The sequence below is a fragment of the Bubalus kerabau genome, chromosome 12 (genome assembly GCF_029407905.1).
Source record: "Bubalus kerabau isolate K-KA32 ecotype Philippines breed swamp buffalo chromosome 12, PCC_UOA_SB_1v2, whole genome shotgun sequence".
In the NCBI taxonomy this organism is placed as follows: domain Eukaryota; kingdom Metazoa; phylum Chordata; class Mammalia; order Artiodactyla; family Bovidae; genus Bubalus; species Bubalus kerabau.
In genome coordinates, this window is record NC_073635.1 from 9,009,962 (window position 1) to 9,026,649 (window position 16,688).

Sequence of the window (16,688 nt, forward strand, 5' to 3'; positions counted from 1 at the left end):
TGTAGATGTAACGAATGAGACGAAAGGTCAAACATGCAGAGTGAAGTCCACAGTCTGGTTGAGAGATGAAACAGAGCAAGCTGCTAACTTTGGCTTATTCCTTGCCTTCAGAACCTGCACTCTATAAGATAAGTAGACCTAAATCCAATATTTGATTAACCTTATTCTCTGAAATCACTAAATATCTAGAATACTGAGTTGCATTTACATTTACAAAAAAATGGTGGTACCGCTTGTCTTGGTGATAATGTGTATGTGCACAGAGAATAAATGTGTGTTTACATGTGTATGTATGTGCTGTGACCTCCATGCATAAAATCTGGGTTTATAGCTATCATATTGCATAAATTGTATCTAGTCTATAAAACTAAATTATTTTTTAAAAAACTTATGTTTCATAAATAAAGCTAAAATGTTAGATATTCAATGAACTATGTGAGAATAGGAAATTTCTCCTTTTCTAACATTAATGTTTTTCAATTGCCTGTCTGAAAAAAATAAGGGAAGTGAAAAAGAAAAGGTCAGTGATTTTGATTCAGATGGTCTTGAGAGTAAGTACTTCTAAATTTAACTGAGTGACAAAATAACAAAAAAGTATATGTGAACAATAGAAAACATAACTGATTTTAAAATGACAACTGCTTTATCTAAAGTTTGGAAGCTTAGAAATGCAAATACATCCAATTTAAAACTCCTCTGAATGGAAACCAAAGGAAGCAAGTGAAATATCATTAAATGGTTTAGCACTTTTAAAAGGAAAATAGAAAATATTTGTTTTACTACTGAATTATATTTATTGCAATGATTTTTTTCAATTGAAGAAAAATTGATTTTTAGAGATAAATGTTAAGAACCATAAGGTCACAGGAACATATAACTCAAGGTCATTATTCTTTAAACTACTTTATGTCACAGTTTGTTTTCAATTTAGGGATTCTTAAATATATTTGACTGGAAACCAGTCAAACTTAAAAGAAATTACGTCTGAATATTCATTGGAAGGATTGATTCTGAGGCCTCAATACCTTGGTCAGAAGAATTATTGAGAAATCTAAATAAGTAGAGGAGCATACCATATTTAACAAATTAGAGAGTCAATGTAGTTAAAACATAAATTTTCCCCAAATTGATCCATAGGTTTCTATAATCAGAATAAAAATTCTGGAAGAATTTTTTTTTTTTTTAATGTGAGGATTGATGAACTAATTATAATTTTTATAAAAATGTTTATAGATTAGACAATAAAATTATAAATAAAAACAAATTGGAAAGGGTTTATATAATTTGATTTTCAAGCATTATTACAAGGCTATACTAATCAAAACAGCATGGTACTGATAAAAGGACAAAGACAGGCACAAGGAACAAAATAGAGCCTAGAAAAAGACTAATTATATATTTTCAGATGATTTTCAAGAAAAGTGGGAAACAAGTTCACCTGGAAAAGGGAAATATTTTCAAGAAATGGAACACAGAGATGTTTTCACAAGGGAAGAGTGAAATATTAGCTCATCCTTATGCAAAAAAAAAAAAAAAAAAAAAAAACCTCTAAATCTCTAAGTGCATCCAAGACATAAACTGAAAGGCTAAAACTGTATAATTTCTAGAATGAATCATAGGTGCAAATCTCTGCAAATTTGGAGTAGCACCAAATCATCTCTGACTCTCTCCTTAATAACAACCAAGTTACTGAAAAATAAGATTCAGTGCTTTGAAACTATGATCCAAGAATGATAATTTATATAAAATTAATTACTAACCATACCACAATAAAATAGAACAGCTCAGCAGTGGAGGAATAGGTGGCCAAAGATGATTGATACTATATTCATTTTTCCTTTTGTTAAATCTGTGTTCAATAAGTACATCTTATTTGTTTTTAATGTCTGATATTAAAAGTACTCTATTTATTTGAGTTATACTCTTGGTTACTCATTGTAGAATATATGTAAAGTATTCTCTGGTTAGCTAGCCCAAACAGTCATTCTTTAGGTTTCTTTGAATTTCACTTTATGTTTCTATTCTAGCAAGTTTTGATTGAATTTTCTTCTCTCTTTCCTACCATGACAAATCAGATAGGAATAAGTATCTCTCCCCTGAGTCCAATAGCATTCTGAGTATTCCTGTTAGAATTTTGAGTTCACTATATAAATTGTTATTTCAAGTGACCACTTTCTGTATCTTGAAGTGGGAGACCAAATTTCATACATATTAAACCCAGTGCCTGGCACAGTGATTAATAGATTATATATGGTAAATAAATATTTTATTAGAAAAATGCTGTATTTCTAGAAAATTATTTATTTCTTTGTTATTTACACTTTTTCTACCCTCAGATTGAAATGTGTTTATGGAAGTATAATTATTCTCAAATCCCTAATAATTATATTTGTCCTCCTAAATAATTTCCCTTGATTTACTCTACCACTCATATATTTTTATTTTTTTCAGTAGCGAAGATTTCAGAGTGAACAGCATTTTGTTATCTCATATTAGGTAAAAGACTATGAGATTTTAAAGGTTAATATCAGAGAACAACAAATGTGCAGCATATTATTTCAGTTCCTAACTTTGTATTGTGAATTGTATTCTAAAGAGCTATAAATAAAAAAGATAATGACTTGGTTCTTAGATTCTGGTCTACAAAAAACAAACAAACAATTAATGATAGGCTATGAGTAAGATATTAGACTCTTCCACAGTTTAGTAAAGAATCAGAATAGATCAGGGAGATAGAACTTACATATTTTTCCTTGAAACCTATAATATTTCTCTATATGCATAAAAGGAAGGATTTAGCATGCATGTAAAGAAAAATAAAGGGACAGACTTTATTTGCTTGGGCTCCAAAATCACTGTGGATGGTGACTGCAGCCGTGAAATTAAAAGACTCTTGCTCCTTGGAAGAAAAGCAATGACAAACCTAGATAGCATACTAAAAAGCAGATATCACTTTGACAACAAAGGTCAGTATAGTCAAAGCTATGGTTATTCCATTAGTCTTGTATGGATGTGAGAGCCGGACAGTAAAAAAGGCTGAGTGCCAAAGAATCGATGCCTTTGAACTGTGGTGCTAGAGAAGACCCTTGAGAGTCCTTTGAACTGCAAGGAGACCAATAATCCAGTCAATCCTAAAAGAAATCAATGCTGAATATTCACTAGAAGGACTGGTGATGAAGCTGAAGCTCCAATACTTTGACCACCATATGCAAAGAGACGACTCATTGAAAAAGACCCTGCTGATGGGAATGATTGAAGGCAGGAGGAGAGGGAGTGACAGAGGGTAAGATGGTTGGATGGCATCACCGACTCAATGGACTTCAATTTGAGCGAACTCTGGGAGATGATTAAAGAAAGGGAATCCCGGCATGCTGCAATCAATCCATGGGGTTTGCAGAATCAGACACGACTTAGTGACTGAACCACAACAAAGAAAAATCTATAAAACTCATAAAAATCTATCTGCAAAAGTCTAGACAAATCTAGTAGATTATTAACTTTTTTTTCCATAATGTAAATATTTTATTTTATTTTAATTTTTTAACTTTACAATATTGTATTGGTTTTGCCATATATCAAAATGAATCCACCGCAGGTATACATGTGTTCCCTATCCTGAACCCTCCTCCCTCCTCCCTCTCCATACCATCCCTCTGGGTCGTCCCAGTGCACCAGCCCCAAGCATCCAGTATCATGCCTCGAACCTGGACTGGCAACTCGTTTCATATATGATATTATACATGTTTCAATGCCATTCTCCCAAATCATCCCACCCTCTCCCTCTCCCACAGAGTTCAAAAGATTGTTCTATACATCAGTGTCTCTTCTGCTGTCTCATATACAGGGTTATTGTTATCATCTTTCTAAATTCCATATATATGCATTAGTATACTGTATTGGTGTTTTTCTTTCTGGCTTACTTCACTCTGTATAATAGGCTCCAGTTTCATCCACCTCACAAGAACCGATTCAAACATATTCTTTTTAATGGCTGAGTAAATTTATTAACTTTTGAAATCTGATAGACACCAAAAAAGACATTTGAACACCATAAATGTAAAACAATTCATCCTTTTCAGTGATATCAGATCAGATCAGATCAGTCGTTCAGTCGTGTCCGACAATTTGCGACCCCATGAATCACAGCACGCCAGGCCTCCCTGTCTATCACCAACTCCCGGAGTTCACTCAGACTCATGTCCATCGAGTCAGTGATGCCATCCAGCCATCTCATCCTCTGTCATCCGCTTCTCCTCCTGCCCCCAATCCCTCCCAGCATCAGAGTCTTTTCCAATGAGTCAACTCTTCGCATGAGGTGGCCCAAGTACTGGAGTTTCAACTTTAGTATCATTCCTTCCAAAGAAATCCCAGGGCTGATCTCCTTCAGAATGGACTGGTTGGATCTCCTTGCAGTCCAAGGGACTCTCAAGAGTCTTCTCCAACACCTCAGTTCAAAAGCATCATTTCTTCAGTGCTTAGCCTTCTTCACAGTCCAACTCTCACATCCATACATGACCACTGGAAAAACCATAGCCTTGATTAGACGGACCTTTGTTGGCAAAGTAATGTCTCTGCTTTTGAATATGCCATCTAGGTTAGTCATAACTTTCCTTCCAAGGAGTATGTGTCTTTTAATTTCATGGCTGCAGTCACCATCTGCAGTGATTTTGGAGCCCAGAAAAATAAAGGCTGACACTGTTTCCACTGTTTCCCCATCTATTTCCCATGAAATGATGGGACTGGATGCCATGATCTTCGTTTTCTGAATGTTGAGCTTTAAGCCAACTTTTTCACTCTCCACTTTCACTTTCATTAAGAGGCTTTTTAGTTCCTCTTCACTTTCTGCCATAAGGGTGGTGTCATCTGCATATCTGAGGTTATTGATATTACTCTCGGCAATATTGATTCCAGCTTGTGTTTCTTCCAGTCCAGCGTTTCTCATGATGTACTCTGCATATAAGTTAAATAAACAGGGTGACAATATACAGCCTTGACGAACTCCTTTTCCTATTTGGAACCAGTCTGTTGTTCCATGTCCAGTTCTAACTGTTGCTTCCTGACCTGCATACAAATTTCTCAAGAGACAGATCAGGTGGTCTGGTATTCCCATCTCTTTCAGAATTTTCCACAGTTTATTGTGATCCACACAGTCAAAGGTTTTGGCATAGTCAATAAAGCAGAAATAGATGCTTTTCTGGAAGTCTCTTGCTTTTTCCATGATCCAGCGGATGTTGGCAATTTGATTTCTGGTTCCTCTGCCTTTTCTAAAACCAGCTTGAACATCAGGAAGTTCACGGTTCACATATTGCTGAAGCCTAGCTTGGAGAATTTTGAGCATTACTTTACTAGCGTGTAAGATGAGTGCAATTGTGAGGTAGTTTGAGCATTCTTTGGCATTGCCTTTCTTTGGGATTGGAATGAAAACTGACCTTTTGCAGTCCTGTGGCCACTGTTGAGTTTTCCAAATTTGCTATAGATGTTAGCTAATTATAGTGAAGAAAAGAATGTTTCAAATCAGATAAGAGAGACCTTGATGATTTTAGCATTTAATAAAAATGACTATAGGATAAAGCCAAGCCTCAATAAGTCAACAGGCAAAGCAAGGGCCCTTAATCAGATTTTTTAAAAGTCAGTGTTTTTTATTCTCTTCTGTGAATTCTAGTATAAAATTATTTAGATTTTAGCTATATGTTTAATTTAAGATCCAGTTAAGGAAAATATAAAGTGGAAAATACTTTATGGTTGAAATTTCAAGAGTAAGAAGGTTTATCAATGTTGGATCTTTGGCTTTATTTTTACACTTCACTTCTCCCCATCAGAGGTGGAGGAAGTTGTCTAATTGCTGAGTATAAGAAAGTGAATTTCCAATCATTTAAGACTTTACCCCTTATTTCATTTTTTCCCCTTAGAAACTGACCTTTGAGAAGAGAAAATATGTTTTGCACTGTTGTGCAGTTACATAAATAATATAGGAACAGATTATGCTTCTGAAAATTGGGAAGGCTGGTTCAATTCATTATGCCTACCAGTGGATAATCTGTCTTACCTTGGAGTGTTCACGTATGTCTGTGTTCATGCTAAGTCGCTTCAATCATGAATGACTCTGCAACCCTATGGACTGTAGCTCACCAATCTCTGTACACAGGATTTTCCAGGCAAGAATACTGTAGTGGGTTGCCACACCCTCCTCCAGAGGATCTTTCTGACCCAGGGATTGAACCCACAACTCACGTTTCCTGCATTGGCAGGAAGATTCTTTACCACTAGTGCTGCCTTTTATTACCCTCATCTGTGTCTATTTTCCCATAAATATATATCACATTCTCCAATATAAGCTTCACAAATTATAAAGAGGATATTTTGTTCTTCATTTACCCTATTTGGTTAAGTTGATCTGAAACTTATGTAGGGAAATGTGCTGATGTACTGAATGCCTTCACACCCAATAGTGGTTCATGAAGATGGTAGGGTTCCAGCCAAATGGAATGATTTTAGAAATGGCAGGATGTTCAAAACAGTATTATTATTTTACAAATGAAGAACCCAATATTTAAAGAGATTAGGTAATTCATGGCAGAACTATAAACCAAACTGGTTTATTGACCATCAAGTTCATGCATACTAAGGATCCCCTTCCAACCTGCTATATTTGAAAATTCGTGATCTCTAAATTCAGATCTCATTTCTAGTTCCTTTTCTTATTACTTATTACAGCATTCAGTTTTCTTACTTGCAAACCAATGCCCAAGTTCACAAGTTTGTTCTAGAATAAGAAGAAGAGTACCCTATATTATTATTATTATTATTAATTAAGCTCAGTCATGTCCAACTCTTTGTGACCCCATGGACTGTAGCCTGTCAGGCTCCTCTATTCATGGAATTTTCCAGGCAAGAATACAGGAGTGGGTTGCCATTTCCTTGTTCAGGGGATCTTCCAGACCCAGGAATTGAACCTGGGTCTCCCACATTCCAGGCAGATTCTTTACTATCTGAGCCAGTAGGGGTGCCTGCACTATTGAGTAAATATCCACTTACCACATTATTCTCCATAATTATTTTTCTAATCTGAATCACAACAATAAGTAAAATATGAACTCTTAACGAATGAATATTTTAAAATATTAACAGCATTTAGCAATGCTGATTAGAATGATAAATTATAATCACACAGTTAATTTTAACTGCATGAGATTTTAAGACATATTTATTAAAAACACGTAAAAGTTAGGATATGTTTCTACAGTAATTGAGAAATTATAGTTTTCTGTGTAAAGTGAATCTAAAGATATTTTAATATATCATAAAATCTGAATCCATACTGTCATTATCAAATCAAGTGCTCTTTTAAATCTGTCTTTCACAGATACCCTGTTTATCCTTTTCTATTTTTTCTTACCTTTACAAACCAGTTTCATACGCATTTACCCAGAAGTACTATTTTTGTTACTATGTTTGATGATCATTTTTGTAATGAACACAAATCATAGAAAATATTCCTTTTTAAATAGAATTTTTTTTCATCTTACTCTCAGTGAAATAGCTTGAGGAAAGTAGACAGGTTCAATGAAAAACTGTCATTTATTCATCCTTTTTTTCAGCTGTCAATCCTACCTGTGGGATGACTTTTCCATTGGTGTCTCTACATACCTGATGTATCCTTAATTCCAACTCTCATTGAAAACTTCACACTAAACTAAAAGATGTAATATCAAGGAAAGATCATGGAAGAAACCTAAGCTGAACATAACTAGTTTAAATAGCTTTGCAGCTTCAAAAGGATAGTCTAATAAGGGTGTTAAAATATACAAAAACTAAAAGGCAAATTACTTTTCTTAATAAATTATTTTGAAAAGTGCCTCATCTAATTTAGATAATTTGTGATATTTTTTAATGGTCTCATCAGCATTCTTTACTTAATGGTTAATCCAAAACAATCCATAATAATTATTTATAAGATTAAAAAAATGATAAACAGCAACTACAAATTGGGTGTTGAACAGTGCAATACATTTGAGTAAAATTTAAATTACCTACACTAACTGAGCGACTGATCTGATCTGATCTGAACTCTACTTTCTTGAGCACCCAAATTAACTTAGGGTTTCCTGGGTGGCTCAAATGGTAAAGAATGTGCCTGCAATGAGAGAGACCTGAGTTTGATTCCTGGGTCGGGAAGATCACCAGGAGAAAAGAATGGTAACATACTCCAGTATTCTTTCCTGGAGAATTCCATGGACAGAGGAGCCTGGCAGGCTACAGTTCATGGAGTCACAACGAGTCATACATGACTGAGTGACTAACACACACAAATTAACTGAATTTATTTCAAAAGATATTCAGTTCAGTTCAGTTCAGTAGCTCAATCGTGTCGAACTCTTGGCGACCCCATGAATTGCAGCATGCCAGGCCTTGTTGTTCATCACCAACTCCTGGAGTCCACCCAAACCCATGTCCATTGTGTAGGTGATGCCATCCAACCATCTCATCCTCTGCTGTCCCCTTCTTCTCCTGCCCTCAATCTTTCCCAACATCAGGGTCTTTTCCAATGAGTCAGCTCTTCACATCAGGTGGCCAAAGTACTGGAGTTTCAGCTTCAACATTAGTCCTTCCAATGAAAATCTAGGACTGATCTTCTTTAGGATGGACTGGTTGGATCTCCTTGAAGCCCAAGGGACTCTCAAGAGTCTTCTCCAACACCAGTGTTCAAAAACATCAATTCCTCAATTAATTTTTATTAATTCATTTGCTTATTCATCTTCAAAAAATGTTTATTTAATGTTTGCTATGTTAGAAATTGACTAATATTGTAAAAATGCCTATATTACCCAAAGCAATCTACAGATTCAATGCATTCCCTATCAAATTACAAAGGGCATTTTCCACAGAATTAGAGTGAAACTTTTACAATTATATGGAAATACAAAAGAATTCAAATAGTAAAAGTGATCTAGTGAAAGAAGAATAGAGGTGAAGGAATCAGGCTTCATGACTTCAGAGTTTACTACAAAGCTACAGTCATCAAAACAGTGTAAAGTGGCACCAAAAAAAAAAAGAAAGAAAGAAGCATAGATCAATGGGACAGGATAGAAAGCCCAGAGATAAACCAATGTACCTATAGCCACCTAATCTATGACAGAGGAGGCAAGAATGTACAATGGAGAAAAGATGGTCTCTTCAATAAGTGGCACTGGGAAAACTGGGCAGCTATATGTAAAAGAATGAAATTAGAAGACTCCCTGGTGGCTCAAATGGTAAAGAATCCACCTGCAATGCAGGAGACCTGGGTTCAACCCTTGGGTCAGGAAGATCTCCTGGGGAAGCTAATGGCTAACCACTCCAGTATTCTTGTTTGGAGAATTCCATGGACTGGCAGGCTACATTCCATGGGTCACAAAGAGTAGGACATGACTGAGCAACTCAATCTTTCACTTTCACTAATATCATACACAAAACTCAAAATGAATTAAAGACATAAATATAAGGCCAGATACTACACAACTCTTAGAAGAAAATATATGAAGAACACTCTTTGACATAAATCACAACATTTTTTTTTTGTTCCACTTTCTAGAGTAATGAAAATAGAAAGAAAAATAAACAAATATGTTAGAAATTGCCCTGCCCTCAGAGAGCATTAGGTGCAGTCACACTGTTGCCCTCACTGTCCTTGAATCATATTCAATGAATCTGGAAAGCTTCTATCACAACTTTATCAACATATCAAAATAGAATATCACCCTGGGGGGCTACACAAAATTCCTTGAAATTCTAATATCTGAGTCAATTCCTCTTTTTTCATCACTTGTGTGAACTTGTTTCTTAGGTGGCTCTCTATGTGATCACAGAGGCTAAGAAATCTCTTCCACATGGAGTCAGTTCAGGCTCCATATACCTTGGACTTCACCTTGTATTCCTTCTCTTCTTTTGGCCTGAGAAGAGACAGAGAGCAGGCAGAGCCACAAAAAGTCCCCTATGTCACTGAGGACTTCCCAGGTGGCGCTAAAGAACCCATCTCCCAATGCAGGAAGCATAAGAGGTGCAGGTTCGACCCCTGGGTTGAGAAGATCCCCTGGAAGAGGGCATGGCAACCCACTTCAGTATTCTTGCCTGGAGAATCCCATGGACAGAGGAGTCTTGTGAACCACTGTCCATAGGGTCATACAGAGTCAGATACGACCAAATCTACTTAGCATGCACACACACTATGTCACTGAAAGAAATGTGGACGTGAGTTTAAGGGTGATATAAAGTAATTGACAGCTCTATACAGGGTTACTAACAGGATTCTTATTGACATGTTTTAAATTATCAATCTCGTTAAATTTTAAAAGCATATGAAGTTTTCTACATGTATGTTTTTGTATGTTAGTGAACAAAAAACAAAGAGCTATATGTTGAAAACATGATTTTTATTTAATTAGCTGCAATAGATTGATGTTAAATATGATTTTTATTAAATACATAAATTAATTTCTGAGGTACTTTAGAATTCAGAGACCCTACACTTCTACTATTGATTTAACTTTGTACAAATTGCTTATCCTTTCAAAGCTCCTTTTTCATTGTTGTTTTCATTTGTATGTTTGCTTTGTTTTTGGTGAAAGCTTCAGCTTCTTAAAATACCAGGCACCAAAAGCCATAGTGAGGAGTTTGAGGAGTGAATGAGTGATGTGGAAAATTAGAGAAAGTATAGAAATCAATAATAAGAAGTGGGCATAAAAGGAAAGAGGTGCCAAAGTAGCTGAGCATGAAGTTGAGTTTACATTTGTGTGTGTGTGAGTTTTAGGGAGAGAGAGACTTAACCATGTTTTAGTGCTGATGTGAGAGAATTGCTGTCTAGACAACATTTAAAGTCATGAGAGAAAAAGAGGATAATATGGAGAAAAGTCCTTGAATAACCCTTGGGGAATTGTTGTCATATTAGGGTCACATAAACAATATTCTCCAGAAATAATATATTGAGTTCTCTCTTTACCTATGCTCTCATGACATTGGTGTGTGCTTGTTCATTTCCTAAGTCATGTCCAACTCTTTATGACCCCGTAGACTGTAGCATGCCAGGCTCCTCTGTCCTCCACCACCTCCTGAAATCTGCTCATGGCACCATCATGAGATTTACCAAGCTGTGTTATGTTTGTATATGTACATATGTATCTTCCAGGTTAGGAAAAAATTAAGCATAGGTGGAGAAGGGGCGACAGAGGATGAGAAGGTTGGGTAGCATCATAGACACAGTGGACAGGAATTTGAACAAACTCCAGGAGACAGTGAAGGATAGTGAAGCCTGGCAGGCTGCAGTTTGTGGGATCGCAAAAAGTTGGACACGACTGAGCAAGTGAACAAAAATAACTCCCAGGTTAAGTTGTTAACTCTTTGAAATTTGAGGGTTTACTTTACTAATCCCTTTTTCCCTGGAACCTAATATCTTTTTATCACATTGAATAATTCAGTGAAAATGCTACATGAAATGCTGTATGTGTAACTATTATAGTTATTACTGTTCAAATTATTAAGAAAATGCATATAATGTGCTTAATTACATATAATATGAATGAAATAACATGAATGAAATGACATATAATATGAATGAAAACCCCATTTAAAAGAGATGGAATCAACATTGTAGCATCCAAAAGTTTCCTCTTAATGTTGTTTTCACATACCTTTTATTTTTATTTATTTTTTTAATTTAATTTAATTTTTTTTTTTGTTCTTCAATTTTACATGCCCTTTAGAGTAAATTTTAAAATGAAATATCCTGGCTTCTTATTGAGACTCTATAGTGGCAACGTTTCCAGTCTATTCTATCAGCTCTGTGTTCTGAGCTCACTAAAGATCTTACTATTCCTAGATCCTGAGTATCAAACTGAAGGAAAGGACTGGAAGCATTATGCAGTTTTTTGTTTGCTTGTTTGTTTGTTTTACCTGTGTTCTCATCTGATGATGAAGATTAAGTGTCTTGATGCCTATCAGTTTGGCTTAAAATTTGTAAATATGTAGGCATTTAGCCTTAAGCATAATCACTACTCTTTCAAATAATACTTTGATGATGACTGTATCATCAAATAAACACTAATCTTTCCATTGGTGACAACACATTATAACACCTCATTTTTAAACTCCAAAATTATCAAAAGTAACTAGTTCCCTCTTGACCTGGTAATATAAGCACAATTAATTAGCTATTTAGTTCTGAAAGTTTTCAGTTACAAATTTTCACTTAAATGGAATTGGAAATAGTCTTCATACAGAAACAAATGGAAATGTCTTTCCAATTAAAAATTCACTTACCCATACACATACATTTTTGTTTCAGAGTAGAGAAAATTATTAGTTGTCATAATTAAAGCTTTCCAAGGGCATCTAAGGCAAATTACAAATAAGACATTTTAAATTCTGCTGACACTTTTCAAAAACATTTGTGATTATTACACCAGAGTCAAGAATTTAGTGAGAAAGTGAGTTTTAAGAGTTAAAACTCTTGTAAGACAAAAAGATCACGTACAACAAAAAGGAAAAAAAAAAATCCTTATAGAGAGTTCTGACTTAATATAAATCTCACTAAAGATTATAAAGAGCTCTATTCATATTCAAAAGTGGATCAAATCTTATGAATTTCTCTGAACTGACAGGGAGTTAAAAGGAAGTGGTTTGTAGGAGAGAACAAGGTACCTGAGCCTTCTCATCAGCAGTCTAGTCAGGAAAGGGACCTGGTGACTGCTCTAAGCAGCCCACACAATTACTTCTGAAATTTGCTGCCAGTAAAATCTCTTTCCATCTCGAATTCAAGTCCTGTGATTGTCACCTAAATCGAGTGTCCAAAGTAGAATACCAAGTGCAAAACATTCCATTAATTTTTTTTTCATTTATGCTTTGGTGGCAACCGCCCACTCTGTTTATGTTTTTATACTAACCATCTTATATACACCCTCAGGCAAATGTGCATATATCCCAGAATAGTAATACACAAAGTGATACAGTACACATCATTATTACACCACAGCTTAAGTTTATATTTTTAGAGTGTATAAAAGCATGTGAAAAATTCCTCTCCCACAGATGAAATGCTCTTTGATATTCAGTTTTGAAAAGGTTAGTAGCTCCAATAAAAAACTTTAAAACTAGGGAAACTTGTTTAAAATATTCCATCTATATAATGTTTGGCAGCCACATACTGGAACAGGTTCTAGAAATCTCAGGAAAAGAGGGACAACCCTCACAACCTGAAAATGTGCTATCTGGATGGGATGATATTGATACTTAGTCTACAACCCTCACAACATGAAAATGTGCTACATGGATGAAATGGTATTGATACTTAATCTGAAGGTCATATCCAAACATGTACCATTACCACAGTTATTGACAGAATTTTGTGTTCATATGGAGGACAGGATAGGCAACATGCCTTGAGTAATAGGGAAGAACAAATCTGACTCCATGCTTGATCTGCTTCTTTTACTTTAAACTTTGTGTTCTGTTTATTGTTTTTACTACAGGTTTTCACAAATGGATGTTGCCTTTAGCTTGTGGGCATGTGTGTGTGCTAAGTTGTTTCAATTGTGTCTGACTCTATGGAACCCTATGGACTGTAGCCCACCAGGCTCCTCTGCCCATGGGATTTTCCAGGCAAGAATACTGTGGTGGGCTGCCATGCCCTCCTCCAGGGGATCTTCCTAATCCAGGGTTCAAACGCACATCTCATGTGTCCTGCATTGGCAGGTGAGTTCTTTATCACTGTCAACACTTGAGAAGCATGTTGCCTATAGCTTAGAATATACAAAATAGCCCATTTTAGGGAACTCTGCCTCCCATGCCTGAGTGTTAAGCTAAAATATTTTTGCTAAAGTTTACAGGAAACATCCTGACCAGGCCCATCTGTGAATGGCTACAGTAAAGAAGAATGAACACATTGCCTCTGGAGTCTGGCTAGAACCAGGAAATATTTGAAATAATGTATTGCCTTTTTTACATTACATCCTCACCTTCCCTGACCTTTGTTTTTATAAATGAAGCTAGCACACAAATCTGAGGAAGATGGTTCTTTGAGACAGTAGTCCACCATCTCCTTGGTCTCCTGGTTTTCTGAATAAAATCAGTGTTCCTTGCCTTAACAGCTCATCTCTCAATTTATTGGCCTGTCACGTGGCAAGCAGTCCAAGGTCAGAGTAGGTAACATTAGAAAAGGAGTGTGAAATTCAAATTTGATTCACATCCCCTAAATAGAGAGAGAGGATGATTAGATATATCATATTATGCCCATCTTCTTTCTTTCCAAACTCCCTCTCAAGAGGTAAGAACACAGATTAAATGAGCAAATGACAGTCTGAAAATAATAAAAGTTAAGTATTTTTGATAAAGCTGAGATTCTTTTAACAATGAACAAATATTTACTGAGTCTCTCTTTGATTTCAAGGCAAGTGTCTAGGCACTAGGGATATAAGAAAAAAAAAGACAGAAACAGTACCTGCTGTTGTTAAGCAGGAAATTAGCCATGAGCAATGAGAGGCAGCCCCATTGACTAAACGTCCAGTAGGTGCCTAATCCCGTCAAGCTATTTACCAGTCCTGTCCCAAACAGCCCTGTCAGTACTCGAAATGCTCAAAAGATCAGAAAAATCCCCCTGTGGGCAATTGTCCCCTCTCTGGCACATGCACACACCTCACACTATCATGTCCATAGATAAGCTTAGTGGCCATTGGGCTCATTAAATGCTCATAAATATTCCATGAACACATGCATCTAATTATAACAGACTGAATTATGGGAAGGACATATACAACAGAGCCTCTTGTTATATAACCTGCAGCTCTCAGTTAAGACAGTCAGCCAATGACCTCCTGGATTATGCAAAAAAAACTTTGCCTTAAAAACTCTATATCACAGCCCTCCAGAGCCATTGCTTTCCTTGGCCTGGTCTACTTCTCTCTTGAGATAGGCTCTCTGTTCTCTCTTTAGCTTCAATAATCTCTCTTGCAACAAGTAAGACCTCAAATTCTTCTTTGTATCCTTACCAAGAACCAAGGCCAATGGGAAGAAGGGTCTCTAGACTCCCTTCTGCTAACACTATAATGGCTTTTTCTAGAATGCAGATATATAAATGCTACCTTTGAATTTCACGGTGCTATACGAGCACTCAGTCCAACTTGGATCTTGTAAGAAACTAAAGATGTGGGGATGCCTGGTAAAACAAAGGGATGAGTTAGCCTCTGCAATTTCACTTGTATCTTTACTCTGAATCTTCTTTATATAAAAGTATGAAGCTACATCTTTCCTTCTGTCAAATTCTTCCTGTCTCTAAAATACTCTTTTCTCTTTCATAAATAATCCTTATATTAGCCAGATGTTTCCCTGATTATTAAATTGTGTATTTTGCTATAAAGTGTGAAGACATACTAACAACCAAGTGATGAGGAGAAGGAATAGTACAGGCAACATTCACACCTTGGTAACCAGTCCTCTCTCCCCCAGGAAACTTCATCTGTTGGGAATAAAGTCTTAAATTAGTGTCAGGGGACCTATGTTTTTTCACCATTCCAATTTGTTGTGCAAATTGAAAAAGAGAAAAACTATCATTATGGAGAAAGATCATAGATTCTCAATAAATATGTAATACCTGAATTTGTAAATAAGAATTTGGCAAATTTATAGAATCTTTTGTATTCTTACTAATGCCTTAAGTTGAGTAAATCCACTGAGGGAACCACCCTGATCCAAATTGATCTCAGTACCCTGAAGACAGTCCACATGAAATGGAGTCCCCTAAGAGTTCACTCACAGTGGAAACACTTGAGAAATCCCAGTCCTTCTATTATCCACAGTCCGGGTTAAGATTTGTGTCCTGCTGTTGGTCCCCAAACTGGAGTGTTCAAGGTTGAAATTTGAAATTGGCCCCCGTATGTGGAAGGCAAGTAAAGACTGGATACAGAATCCAATCACTCCAGATTGACAGGCAACAGGTTTAAGAAGCAAAGGAACTTATACACAGGATGTGTCATGGGCACCACAAGATGAGTAGGTCTTCACACTGCCTGCGAAAATTTTAAAAGATTATACAGAGGACTAGATTTTGTCACATACGCAATTCAAATGGCTTCAACCTTCATCTTTATCTTCTCCAATCTATGTCCCTGGAACAGCTCCTGGAGTGGGAATGGCGGGCAGAATGCACTTTCCAAGGATGGGGGAGGGGCAAGGAACCTCCAACTGCCTGAGTCCAGTTCTTGGGTCAATCCAAGGTCACAGCCTTTTGATGACCTTCTCCAACACCTGCCAACCAATACTAAGATCAAGATCAAAGACCTCCGGGGTAACTTTTGAGGTCCTATGTATCCCTGGAGTGACAGAACACCCAAAATGTCAGTGTGATTTGCTCTTTCAGATTTTTCTCTCTACCTGATCTCTAGTCCATGGACTGACTGTCAACTTGCCTCATCTCAGTCTCTGTTCATGATTGCAGCTTCTTCCTGAATCTTCAATTCTCACACACACACACACATAAATAGATACTTTAGGACAGGATAGCTTTAATTATAACCTTTAAGAAGGGCTAGATCTGCTGTCCTTATTTTTCTCCCCATTCTACCCTACACATACTACTTGGGTTTCTAACATAAAATAACTGTTTTCTCAGAACCCCATTTCAGATCATTATGTCCCTGCCCTCTTTCCTTGTACTGTATATCTTT

General features: G+C 36.3%; 1 long non-coding RNA gene across 1 annotated transcript in view; it reads left to right on the forward strand.

Annotated features, from left to right (window-relative positions):
* Window positions 1-14,108, forward strand: part of LOC129624071 (uncharacterized) — a 56,455-nt gene extending 42,347 nt beyond the window's left edge. The window contains exons 2-3 of the long non-coding RNA XR_008700727.1: window positions 13,500-13,722; window positions 13,850-14,108. This is a non-coding gene — a long non-coding RNA (uncharacterized LOC129624071). The remainder of the gene's footprint in view (window positions 1-13,499; window positions 13,723-13,849) is intronic.
* Window positions 14,109-16,688: the final 2,580 nt, after the last annotated feature.